General features: G+C 42.8%; 1 protein-coding gene across 5 annotated transcripts in view; it reads left to right on the forward strand.

The window, feature by feature from the left end:
* Positions 1-1,234: 1,234 nt before the first annotated feature.
* Positions 1,235-12,635, forward strand: part of AKAP11 (A-kinase anchoring protein 11) — a 65,508-nt gene continuing 54,107 nt past the window's right edge. For 2 of the 5 annotated variants that reach the window (XM_066237469.1, XM_066237473.1), the window contains exon 1: positions 3,849-3,958. The gene's annotated coding sequence lies outside the window, so the exon portion shown is untranslated. Of the gene's footprint in view, positions 3,379-3,459; positions 3,523-3,848; positions 3,959-12,635 lie in introns of those variants that run through there. The other 3 variants (XM_066237471.1, XM_066237472.1, XM_066237470.1) reach the window with 3 other exon arrangements.

Raw genomic sequence — 12,635 nt, forward strand, 5'->3', positions numbered from 1 at the left:
TTCCAGCGCCTGAGGCAGAGGCCACAGAGCCATCCTAAGCATGGGGCAAACTTTGCTCCAGTGGAGCCTTAGCTGCGGGAGAGGAAGAGAGAGACAGAGAGGAAGGAGAGGGGGAGGGGTGGAGAAGCAGATGGGTGCTTCTCCTGTGTGCCCTGGCCGGGAATCAAACCCGGGACTCCTGCATGCCAGGCCGATGCTCTACCACTGAGGCAACCGGCCAGGGCTGAAAAAGAAAATAATTTTTGGCCTGACCTGTGGTGGCGCAGTGGATAAAGCGTCAACCTGGAAACGCTGAGGTTGCCGGTTCAAAACCCTGGGCTTGCCTGGTCAAGGCACATATGGGAGTTGATGCTTCCTGCTCCTCCCCCCTTTTCTCTCTCCCTCTCCCTCTCCCTCTCCCTCTCCCTCTCCCTCTCCCTCTCCCTCTCTCCCCTCTCTATAATGAATAAATAAAATCTTAAAAAAAATAATTTTTAAGAAATAAGGAACTAGAGATATCTGTAGAAATGAATCTTAATCCTAAATTTCTTTTCATTTTTTATTTGTTGTACAACAAATAATTGACCACATTGGCTGTCTTGTTAGGGTAAGTTGGGAGGATTTATGACTCTATTGACATATGTTAGAATGGTAGAATTGAGCCCATTGTTCATCTAAATTAGCAGTACCACGCAGTTAATCACTATGAGGACTGCAAAAGGCACACACACAAATTTTTTTTTTTAAATGCTCAATTCTTTCAGTATTTTAAAAGAATGGTCTTAATTTGTAAAAATAATACTTTTTGTCTTTTGGGCACTTTCCTTTTAAAAATTAACTCTATAAGGTTTCTTAAAATCTTTTCATTAAGGCCCTGGCCGGTTGGCTCAGCGGTAGAGCGTCGGCCTGGCGTGCGGGGGACCCAGGTTCGATTCCCGGCCAGGGCACAAAGGAGGGGCGCCCATTTGCTTCTCCACCTCCCCCTCCTTCCTCTCTGTCTCTCTCTTCCCCTCCCACAGCCAAGGCTCCATTGGAGCAAAGATGGCTGGGGCGCTGGGGATGGCTCCTTGGCCTCTGCCCCAGGCGCTGGGGTGGCTCTGGTCGCGGCAGGGCAGCGTCGCCCCCTGGTGGGCGTACCGGGTGGATCCCGGTTGGGCGCGTGCGGGAGTCTGTCGGGCTGTCTCTCCCCGTTTCCAGCTTCAGAAAAATACAAAAAAAAAAAAAATCTTTTCATTAAAATTGTTAGCCTAATATTAAAATCTTGCCTTTTAAAAACTTATTTTCAACTTTTAAAATCTTGATTAGGAACATCTGAATCATTATTTATTAAATAAATCATAGGTTCAAAACAGCTATAGAGAAAGGGAAGATGAGGTTGAGCAGGTGGCAATCCTTCCCATCACATTCTGAGAAGGCCGAGGTATTTTAGGGAAGCATTCTTGGTATCTATTAATCAGTTTCATAGTTCCTCAGCTGGTCTGTGTCCGTCTGTGTCCAATTTCATTTGACCTGTGCTGTTTTTATAAAAATTCATTTCTGCTTTCAGCTTTCATCTTACTGTTATGTGTTTGCCGAAGTGCAATTCAGGCTTAACCGCTTGGGTGTAGGCTGGTTAAATTGGGCCTTGTTTTATATAAGAGGAAGGTGAGACTCAAGGATAAGATAAAGTACCTTGACTTGGTTGCTTCACCAGTTACTGACTTTTCCAGTTAAAACTCAACTCTCCTAATTTCTGTTTTAAACGTCTTCATTTATCAGCCTTCAACCTCTATCTTTTCAATATACTTAAGAATAAATATATTCACTGAACATCACTTTACGTTACTTTTTCTTAGAAATGATTTCAAGAATACAAGAGGTGGTTATCTGTGTGTTATAAATGGAGAGGAAAATTCGAATGTGATCTTTCTTTTGGGGCATTTTCCCAAATAAGAACAACAATAACTACCATTTATTTCTCCTATTGTCATTAAGTAACAGGAAGTGAAAATGTGCCCAGATGTTTTTAACAAAAGGAAGCAAAGAGCTCTAAGGCTCTGACCTAAAGAGTTTTAGAAGAGGAATATCAAGGTGAAATTAAGTCTATCAGGAGGGTCTCTCACATGGATTACATCTCTTAATCTCCTTGCTTCCTCTGTGGCCTCCTTTAAGATCCATTTCCAGCAGGGAATTTTTTTTTCTTCTTCAAGTAAACCATAGATGTCTCTACCCTATTTAAAACTTTTCAGTGCTTTCCACTGCACTTAGATATACTCCCCATTCCTTTCTTGGCTTACAGAGCCTACAGGATCTGGCCCATGTTTAGTTCTCCAAGCTGATTTCTTTTTCCTTTCTCATATTTTTCTCCTCAAATCCAATTTAGGGCCTTTGAACTAGTGGTTTACTTTGCTCTTTCCTGATATTTGTTAGTTAAATCACTAATTGTCTCCTCCTCAAAAGGGCCACCCCTCAAGTAGCCTCCCAATCATAGTCACTATCACATCATTTATGGTATTTTCTTTGCATAGAGGTTAACTGCCAACAGATATTTTATCTTTCTTCTCTCTCCCTCCCTCCCTCCAAAATAGCAACGGAGAAAGGGAGTACGAGGCTGAGCAGGTGGCAATGCTTCCACTTACACGTTTTGAGAAGGCCAAGGATCCTTAGGGAAGCATTCTTGTTCTGTGTGTGTGGTGTATGTCCAATTTCATTTGATTTGTGCTGTTGACTCTGTTCGGTTTTTATAAAAATTAATTTATTTTCCTTTCCAGCTTCCCTTACTGTTGAAGGTAGAGCTTCTACTCCATAAGCTCCCTGGACCCTAAACTTAGTTTGTCTTCATGACACTCAGTCGACAACCTGCAGTGATGCCTAACATACTACATGTAGGAGCGCAACAAACATTTATTGAAGAAATGAACACACGAATGTACCCTTTCTTCCCTGCCTCTGTCTCGCAAACAGGGCAAAACTCATACGGAGAATACTCGTAAAATTTTTTTCTCGTTTTATCAGGTATTTCCACCTTTGAGGAATAGATGCCCTTGAGGAGACTACAGCTTGCCTGGACTAGCCCTTTTGATAGAAGTGGAAATAACGCACTAGCTTTTCCTCGAGGGCTTGCTTCCTCCATGACCAATGCTTTCTCATTTCCCGATTCCGATACCGCGGGAACACGTCCGGAGGAGCACTAGGGCCCGGAGACTTCCTTGATACTACTCGTCAAGGTTCGCCGGGCTGCGGGCTTGGTGCGCTGTGAGTGGTCCTCCCCAGAGATGCTGAGAAGGGGCGGAGCCAGCCCGAAAAGGATGAGCCTCGCTAGAGCAGTCTGACGTGCAAGCGCTGCGCACTGGTAAGGACCTGGCAATCAGAAGAAAGCAAAGCTAGATTATGGCGAAGGAGTCCCGCTGACCCCAGGCGGTAAGGCTAAGGGGTCGAAGGAGGGGAACCAGGGCCTGAAGACAAACCTGCTGAGCAAGCCAAGTCTTGGGTATTTTGCAGGAGAAAAGGGTTAACCGGTTTCCAAGGAAACGGACCAGGAAGCGCGCAAGACGTTCACGGCAGGTTCGTAGGTCAGCCTCGAATTTAAAGCTCCCACGGCTGTGTGGGTTCTGGCCAATCGGAAGGCCGCATGTACGTCACATGACGCAAGGGCTGCACCGCAGGCTGCCGTAGAGCACGTGGGAAGGGTTTGCCTCTTCTTTCTTTGCTTATTTTAAAAGCCCACCCACATTTGCGCGGGCATGTTCACAGGGTTCATCTCGCGAGAGGCGTGCACTGTCTCGCGAGAGTGAGTGGGAGGCGTGGGGACTAGGTGGTGTTGCAGGCTGTAGCCGAGGCGGCGGATGCCTGGGTGGGCAGGGAGGGGGTGGGCCGCGGGGCGGGGATGGGGGGAGTGGTGGGGTCCAGTGCGGGAGGGTGCCCGCCTACTCTGCAGCTCGCGCGACTTGTCGTTGCCGGCTGGTGATATGCCTGTGAGTTGCGGAGCTGCGGTCCCCAGGTGAGCCGAGTGCGGACCCGTTCGCGGCGTAAGCTGCCGGTGGCGGCGGGGTGCCGGGCCGCTATGGATGGAGCGGCCCAGTTCCGGTGCCGGCAGCCCTTGCTCAGACTTTGGGGCTGCCCAGAGCTGCGCCTTCGCTTGGCGGTGGGTGCAGGGCGGGAGGAGCGGGGCGGAGGGAGAAAGCCTAAGGCACTGGGCCGAGGGGCTCGAGACGAGTCTTGCCGGGGTCCGGAGTGTGGGCGGAGCTGCAGTCCCTTTGAGTGACAAGTTTAGTTTCCATCCCCAGGGTGGGCTTCAGAGCCGTGTTTTCTCGGTGCGTGCAGGGGCGTGTGCTTAGTTTGTGCTCGTGGTGCGCACACTGGAGAGTGTGCAGAAGGGGAGAGGACATTGTATTTTGTCGCCGAACAGCATCCTTCACTGTCAGAACCCTCGAGCCCGGGAACAAGGCGCACGCAACCCGTCTGTGACAGAAACGGAAGACGTCAAACAGCTCCTCAGAGTGTTAAAATTTATATATTCTGGCAATTTCCTGTAAAGCCTTATTAAACTGAAGGCGATTTAGCTCAGGATGTTAAAAAAATTTCAGGATTAGAAATACTGCTGAGACATGTAATGGCCCTAGTGCAAATGCGAGTTAAAAATTCCGGTGTTCTTCTCAGCTTTGTGATTATTCAGTCCCTTGCAGAACGTGCAAACTATCCTTAGCTTCTTGACACCCTATTAGGGATTGATACAGATTTTCATATGTGAAGAAATATTCAGAAAATAAAGGATACTCGATAATGCGAAGATAGTTTTTAATGTCTTGTTTGCCATTTTAGAGTAAATGGAAGCACAGTTTCCCAGCATGATTAGTGCAATTTAATGAGTCTTTATAAACACTCAGTCCCTTTTTTTCCTCGTTGTAACCTGGTTTTAACGCTCTTTATGTTCCTTCCAGCACTGATGCAAGGGTTGACAATTAATTTCACTGTTGTAGCTGTAACAGCAGTTTTGTGAGATTAAAGAATGTAGTGCAGTCAGAACATGGGATCCCAAGCTGAATTAGTAACTAGTGATTAGTGTGTGGACCCACATAAGTGCATTATTGATAAGGGTTAGTGATATGTCCTAGTTGTTGAGGCTATGGGACTGACCAGAAACCCTGAACCACAGTAAGAAATTCTCTAGCTTCTGACCTCCTTCCTGAAGTACGTCTAGAAGCTATAAGCTGAAGAAGTCCTTTAACTTTAGAGACTGGAAGAAGGATAGTACATTTAATACATACACACACACATATATGTATTTTTTAATTCTAGGAAGTTAAGTATGGAAAAGGAAATCAAACCCAATCAGATGATATATTACTGCCTTTTTTTTTTTTTTTTTTTTTACACGCTAGAGAGGGAGGACAGATGAGAGATCAACTTGTAGTTGAGTCTCTTTAGTTGTTCATAGATTGCTTCTCATAGATGTATAGACCAGGGGCCTCCAGCTGAACCAGTGACCTCTTGCTCAAACCAGTGACGTTAAGCATCAAGCCAGCAACCTTGGGCTTCAAGCCACCGACCTTGGGCTTCAAGCCAATGACATTTGGGCTCAAGCCAGCAGCCATGGGATCCTGTCTGTGATCCTGTATGCAAGCTGGCAACCCTGTGCTCATGCTGTTGGACCTGCACTCAACTCAGATGAGCCCACGCTCAAGCCAGCAACCTCAGGATTTTGAACTGGGGACCTCAGCTTCCCAGGTCTACACTCTGTCAATGGTGCCACCACTGGTTAGGCTACATTATTGCTCATTTTAGGGGAAATTTTCCCTTACAGTCAGTGGAGTTCTGTCTGTACTTGGAGAAAATGTGAAAAACTTAGGGAATGTCTTTTTGAGAATGAGAAAAAGAGACCCATATGTATTAGAAAACACTCGCATTCCTTATTGGCAAACTGATTTTCAGGGATAGAAAAGTAGATATTTGTGTTTGCTGGTCTTTATAACTTTTTGGCAAGGATTTCAAGCTTTTAGGATGTATTATTTGTTTTATCTTGCCTTGGAAAAGTAATTGAAATAACTTTGAATAGGATAATTATTTAAGTAAGCTGAATTTCTTCTTTTTCTGTCAGGTCACCTATCTTTTAGTAATATCAACCACTTGGAGAGAACAAGGGGCGAGGGCAGGTCAGGGAAAGATCCCAGCTTAGTCTGGGCTTGAGTGAATGCTGTATAAACTGGGGAAGGAGGGAAAGGAAAGAAAAACACTTTATCAGTTTAAAAACAGACTAAACAGATACATATGTGCTCATCCTGCCATCTTTATATGTCAAAGTTTGCATGGAAAATTATATAATAATAAATAATACAAGAATAAACTTTGGCATATAGTACTCACAACTGTAAATCTACTTTTGCCCCACCCTTTATATAGATTAGAAACTTGGCAGGATAAAAGGAGAAAAGTTAGCATTTTTGGATTAATCTGAGGATGTTTCATGGGAAGAAATAAGAAATGATGTAGTGGCCTGAAGCAGAGGGTGTTTACTTGAGTAAAAATGAGGTATATTGTAAAGAGTTTGGGTTTTGGAGTCTGGCAGATGTGTTAATATTGCTAAGGCTATTTTCCTCATCCCGAAAAGAGAGTTAATGTACCTCAAAAAGTTATTGTGGAGCACAAAGTAGCTGCTGACTGAGTGTTTTTCCTTTGACCTCTTTTAATGGCTTGAGGATTATTTGGCTGCGAGGAACAAAAGCCCATTTGAATTAACTTACTTAAAGGTGTTTGTCAGGTAGTTTTGGAAGGACTGCCTCTGAAGTCCATTGCATGAAGTCCACTCCAGTTCAGTGTTCTGGGAACCAGAACATCTTTGGGGGGTTAGTCTTACGGTTTTTCTCTGAAAACACATGGTCTCTTCCTCTGTTCTCTGCTGCTCTATACTCTGTTATGTCCTGTCCCAGTTTTTTTTAGACTGTCCCTCTCTTTAAAGCTCTTGGTTTCTGCTTCCCCATAACTTCGGTTTGCCTGAAACTTTGATTTGTCATAGTGTGTACACCAGGCTCACTTTGATATTGCAGTATGGCTTACAACAAATACTCTATATCTTAATTCTGAATTTCTGAAGAGAGAATCCGATTGGTTAATACCCATTTCTAGTCCAATGGGGCTGAGGCTGGAAGAAGATGGGCATGGGAAAATGGATGGAAAGGAGACTTAGCTGTGTCTCACAGTTTGCACTTTTTTAGAATGGGTACAGAAAGTTTTCTAAGAAAGGTGTGGGCAGGGAGGAAATGAAGGTACATCTGGTGCATTTAACATCCTGCAGTTCTGAGTTTTACCCATAGTCCACGTTGAACTTGCTCTCAGCAATGTTCTCTGTCAGGACAGATTCTCCTAGGTGTGTGAGTGAGAGCAAATTATGTAACTGTTTGGTGTCTCATTTTCCTTATGTGTAAAATAGGCATGATAACAGCAACTTCTGCTGTGAGTAATACAAATTCTGGTTAACATCATTCAAACAGTTACACTGGCTAATACAGTGTAAGGCTGTATATAGTATTACTGAGTGCACACTCTGGCGGGACTGTGATGTGTGCTTGTTTGGCATTCAGAGATGAAAGAATAGAGTTTCCGCCCTAAGGACTTTAGGAGTCTAGTGATGACTGCTCCATACTTAAAACTATTTCTTGACTTGAATGACACTAACATCTTCTAAATCAACCTCGCCTACTTTTCAGATTGCTACTTATTTGTGGTTTTTTGTTTGCCTGCCCAGGCACCCTTTATTATGGTTGTCTCCTAGATTCTCTCTTGATCCTCTGTTCTTTCCCAGTCTGTAAGATCAGCTTTCAAGCTCTCTATGCAGGTTGATTTCCACAGTAACATCTATTAACTCTGACCATTCCAACAAAATGTGTCTTCTTTAGGTGCCTTTGGGAATTATATTGACATTAAGCGCTATCAGTTGTCCTGTAATTGGCAAAGGTTCCACTTTTTTTCTAGCTCCCCAAGCTTGAAGCCTTAAAATTATCTTTCACCTATTTTATGCCTTTTCTATCTTGCCAGTTAATACGCTCTGCATGGGCTTATAGAATGCTTCTAATGTACCAAGCACTGGGCCATCAGCAAAACTGATCTGTGCATTTGTTCTTGCTTTTGGCAGCTTAGGGTATTTGCAAGAACTGCTTAAATGCCTTTTCAGCAATATACTTTTTTTTTTTTTAAAGTGAGTGAAGGGAAGATAGTGAGATAGACACCAACAGGTGCCCCAACTGGGATCCACCTGGCAATTCCCGTCCAGGGCTGGTGCTCAAATTAACTGACCTATCCTCAGCGGCTGAGGCCAGTGCTCAGACCAACCAAGCCATTGGCTGCGGGAGGAGGAGGGGGGGAGGGAGGGAAAGAGAAGTACATGGTCACTTCTGTGTGCCCTGACCAGCAATTGAACCCAGGATGTCCATATGTGGCCTGATGCTCTATCCACTGAGCAAGCCAGCCAGGGCCTAGCAATATGTTCTTTAAACCATAGAGTCACAGTTGTCACTGATAAAGTTCTCTTTATCAGTTCTTCAGTTAAAGCTCTGAACATATTTTTTGGTTAAAAATAAGCTTGTAGATTGTATATGGGGGCTTTGTATAAGATTAAGAATGTGATTTTAACTTCTAGGCAGCATATTTACATTGAAAACACAGCCTCAAGATTTAAGTTTGTTTTGTTTTGTTTTTTTCTATTTTTTCGAAGTGAGAAGTGGGAGGCAGACAGACAGACTCCCATGTGCACTCGACCGGGATCCACCTGGCATGCCCATCAGGGGGCGATGCTTGGCCCATCTGAGGTGTTGCTCTGCTGCAACCGGAGCCATTCTAGTGCCTGAGGCTGAGGCCGAGGCCATGGAGCCATCCTCAGCGCCCAGGCCAACTTTGCTCCAGTGGAGACTTGGCTGTGGGAGCAGAATAGACAAAGAGAAAGGGTGGAGATGCAAATGGGCACTTCTCCTGTGTGCCCATTTGCATCTGAGACTTCCACACGCTGGGCTGACGCTCTACCGCTGAGCCGACCTGCCAGGGTCTGTTTTTTGTTTTTGTTTTTTTTTAAGTTGTATTTATTGTTGGAGTACAGGGAGTTTTGGAGTCTTAGCAGTTCACACTTTCTCTTTTGTCCGGCCCATGTTATTACAGTGGTACCTTGAGATGCGAGTTTAATTCATTCTGTAGTTAGTCAACTCGTATATCAAACAAATTTCTCCCACTTAAAATAACTGAAATAGGTTTAATCTGTTCCAGCCCTGTGAAACATCCCCAAACCATCCTAAATTATGAAAAAATACATGTTTTAAATTAAGAAACACACATGTATACTTTACCAATGCATAACAAAATATATGAAATAAAAGAAAAAAGTGTTATTTAGTACTGTATTCTTACCTTGAGATGAGTGCAGCTAACAGAGGTGAATGGTGGAGGAGGAGGGAGGGAGGAAGGGATGCAGGCACTGTAGACACGTAAACTAAAACTGCACTTTCCTAACACCAAATGTAAACTAAAACTGCATTTTCTTTACTTTAAACAAAATTAAAACTGCACTTTTTTTTACTTAAAATGAAACCACTAAAACTTAATTGTAAAAAAAATGCGCTTTCTTAACTTTAAACTTAACCTAAGCTTAACATTACATATTTTTCATTTAATCATCGCCTGTTTTTACTGTTTTGGCTGCACTTTCACTTGCAGGACTTTTGAATAAAAATCTATCCAAAGAGGTTTGCTTTTGCCTGCCTTTTAAAATGTTACGGAAATGTGACAAACAAGTGTCATTAAAAAGTACTGAAGCAAAAAAAAAAAAAAAAAAAGTACTGAAGTGGGACCAGTTGAAACTTTTTTTCTGGGTGTTTCTTTTCAATGAAACTTGAAAGCTTCTCCCACATTGCCAGCACGTCTTTAGTTTCACTTGTAGAAATCACTTCCTCCAACTCTACCTCCTCCTCACTACTAATCTCTTGCAGAAGCTCCCTATGTTGCATCATCTGTAGCTCCTTTAACTCCTCAGTTGAGAGTTCTTCCTCATGTTCCTCGAGGAGCTCGTTTACGTCACCCTCGTCTTCCTCCAGACCCATCGACTTTCCGAGGGACACAATCTCCTCCAACGCTTCTACCTCAGTCTTGGTCTCTGGTTCGAATCCTTCGAAGTCCCTGTCTGCAACATCAGGCCATAACTTTTTCCATGCCAGTTCAACGTTGTTCTTGTAACTTTTTGCCATGCCAAGTCAATAATGTGTAAACATATTATGATGTTATAGTGATCTTTCCAAAATTCTCGAAGGGTTAGAATTGTATTCTCAGTCACCTCAAGGCAGTGGTGGAACAAGTGCTTTGTGTAAAGCTTTTTAAAGTTGAAAATGACCTGCTGATCCATAGGTTGCAAGATTGAAGTCGTTTTGGGTGAGAGGTAGAGGACTTTCACAAATTTCAACTTGAGAATGTCATCTTCAAGACCAGGTGAGTGGGCTGGAGCATTATCAAGGATTAGTAATGCTTTCAGAGGGAGTTTACTTTCTTGAAAATATTTCTTCACTGCAGGACCAAAGACGAGATTTACCCATTCAATAAAAACCTGCTGCGTAACCCATGCCCTAGCATTGACGCACCGCATAACCTGCAGTTTTTCTTTAAGAATCTTGTGAGTCTTAAAGGCCCGAGGATTTTTGGAATGATACTCTAGCAGTAGCTTTATTTTACAGTCACCGCTAGCATTTGCACACAATGCAAGGGTCCTTCATGAGTTTATGGCCTGGCAGCTTCTTTTCCTCTGTGGTGATGAAAGTATTCCGGGGCATTTTTTTCCAAAACAATCCTGTTTTCGGCACAGTTGAACAATTGTTGGGGGATGTAGCCTTCCTTTGCGATAAGCACAGCAAAATGTGCGATGTACTCCTCAGCTGTCTTAACGTCAGCACTCACAGCTTCACCATACCTCACCACCGAGCGGATGCCAGATCTCTTCTTGAAGTTTTCAAACCAGCTGTGACTTGCTTTAAATGTATCTTCTGCTGCCTCTTTTTTTTTTTTAATTTTTAAAAATTTTTCCGAAGCTGGAAACGGGGAGGCAATCAGACAGACTCCCGCATGCACCCGACCGGGATCCACCCGGCATGCCCACCAGGGGGCGATGCTCTGCCCCTCTGGGGTGTTGCTGTGTCGCATCCAGAGCCATTCTAGTGCCCAAGGCAGAGGCCACAGAGCCATCCTCAGTGCCCGGGCCAACTTTGCTCCAATGGAGCCTTGGCTGCAGGAGGGGAAGAGAGAGACAGAGAGGGAGGAGAGGGAGAGGGGTGGAGAAGCAGATGGGTGCTTCTCCTGTATGCCCTGGCCGGGAATCAAACCCGGGACTCCTGCATACCAGGCCGACGCTCCACTGCTGAGCCAACCAGCCAGGGCCTCTGCTGCTTCTTTTGAGGTTGATGGTTCTTTCTTCTTCAAGTCACCGTAAATAATACGTGCCTTTTTGCATATTACAATCTCTGTCACTGTATCTTCTGCCAGCTCTTTCTCTTTCACCCACACCAGCAGAAGTTTCTCCATTCCTTCATGGATATTTGTCCTTAATTGGGGTCTACAAAATAATGTTAACTTACTAATATCACTTCTCTTACAGTGTAGGAATCTCACAGTGGTATTTTTTCATCTGCTACCTACCATATCCTTTGTGTTATTTTGTCATACATTTTGCTTTTATGTAGGTTGTAAACCCCATAATACACTGTTGTTAATTTTAGTTTAAATAGTTACTTTAAAAATTGATTTTAAAAAAGAGAAAATATTTTTTATATTACCTTCATATTTACTTTTTTAAGCACTGTATTTCTTCATTTAGTCCCAAATTTATGTATTGTAGTGATGGTTCTGATGATTAGTTCTCACAGCATTTTTTAGTTTGAATATATTTGTTTTGCCTTAATTTTGAAAGATATTTTCATTGGGTATGGGTATTTTCATCAGGTTGACATTTTTTTTCTCTTCTCATTACTCTATTACAGTGGTTCTCAAACTTTTTGAAGTCGGGACACATTTAAAATCCTACAAATAATTGTAGGTGCATTATATACAAATTTCTGAAATATGTTATAAAAATTCAGTCAAATATTAAAGAAAAAAATATAAAGTCCAAGCATGCTTTTATGGTAATTAAATGAAATAAATACAATAAATTTATTCTGACATTAAAAAACATTTTTATGTTGCATTTTTTGAGTTATGCTTTTTAGAATGTGTAAAAAAGAGGGGTTAAAAAGTAAAGAAACAAGAAAAAAGTTATTTTTTTATATATAGATACATTCTTAGTTAGATTTAGTAAATTTGGCAGGTCCCAGCACAAATGTGTTTTTTCATTCTTGTGTTCATGAGAAACATGAGCCTGATGTGTCCTAGTGATTTCTTCAATGTTTGGGCATATATTTGAAAGGCAAACTCTCATTTCCTCGTCAATACATTGAAGAATTCCTCTCTTTTTACTCTTAATTGTGTTGACGGTAGAAAATCCTCATTCACATAAATAGGATGTTGAAAATTGTAGTAAAATGTTCAAAGCTTTTTTAGATATTGCCACATATTCTTCTTTTATAGAAATCCAAAGGGCTTTAAGAGACAGTTCTTTATGTTTAATCATCAATCCAAAACCCCCACCATACATATCTTATTACACCAAACAAAGGATA

The sequence above is a fragment of the Saccopteryx bilineata genome, chromosome 6, assembly GCF_036850765.1.
Source record: "Saccopteryx bilineata isolate mSacBil1 chromosome 6, mSacBil1_pri_phased_curated, whole genome shotgun sequence".
Taxonomy (NCBI): domain Eukaryota; kingdom Metazoa; phylum Chordata; class Mammalia; order Chiroptera; family Emballonuridae; genus Saccopteryx; species Saccopteryx bilineata.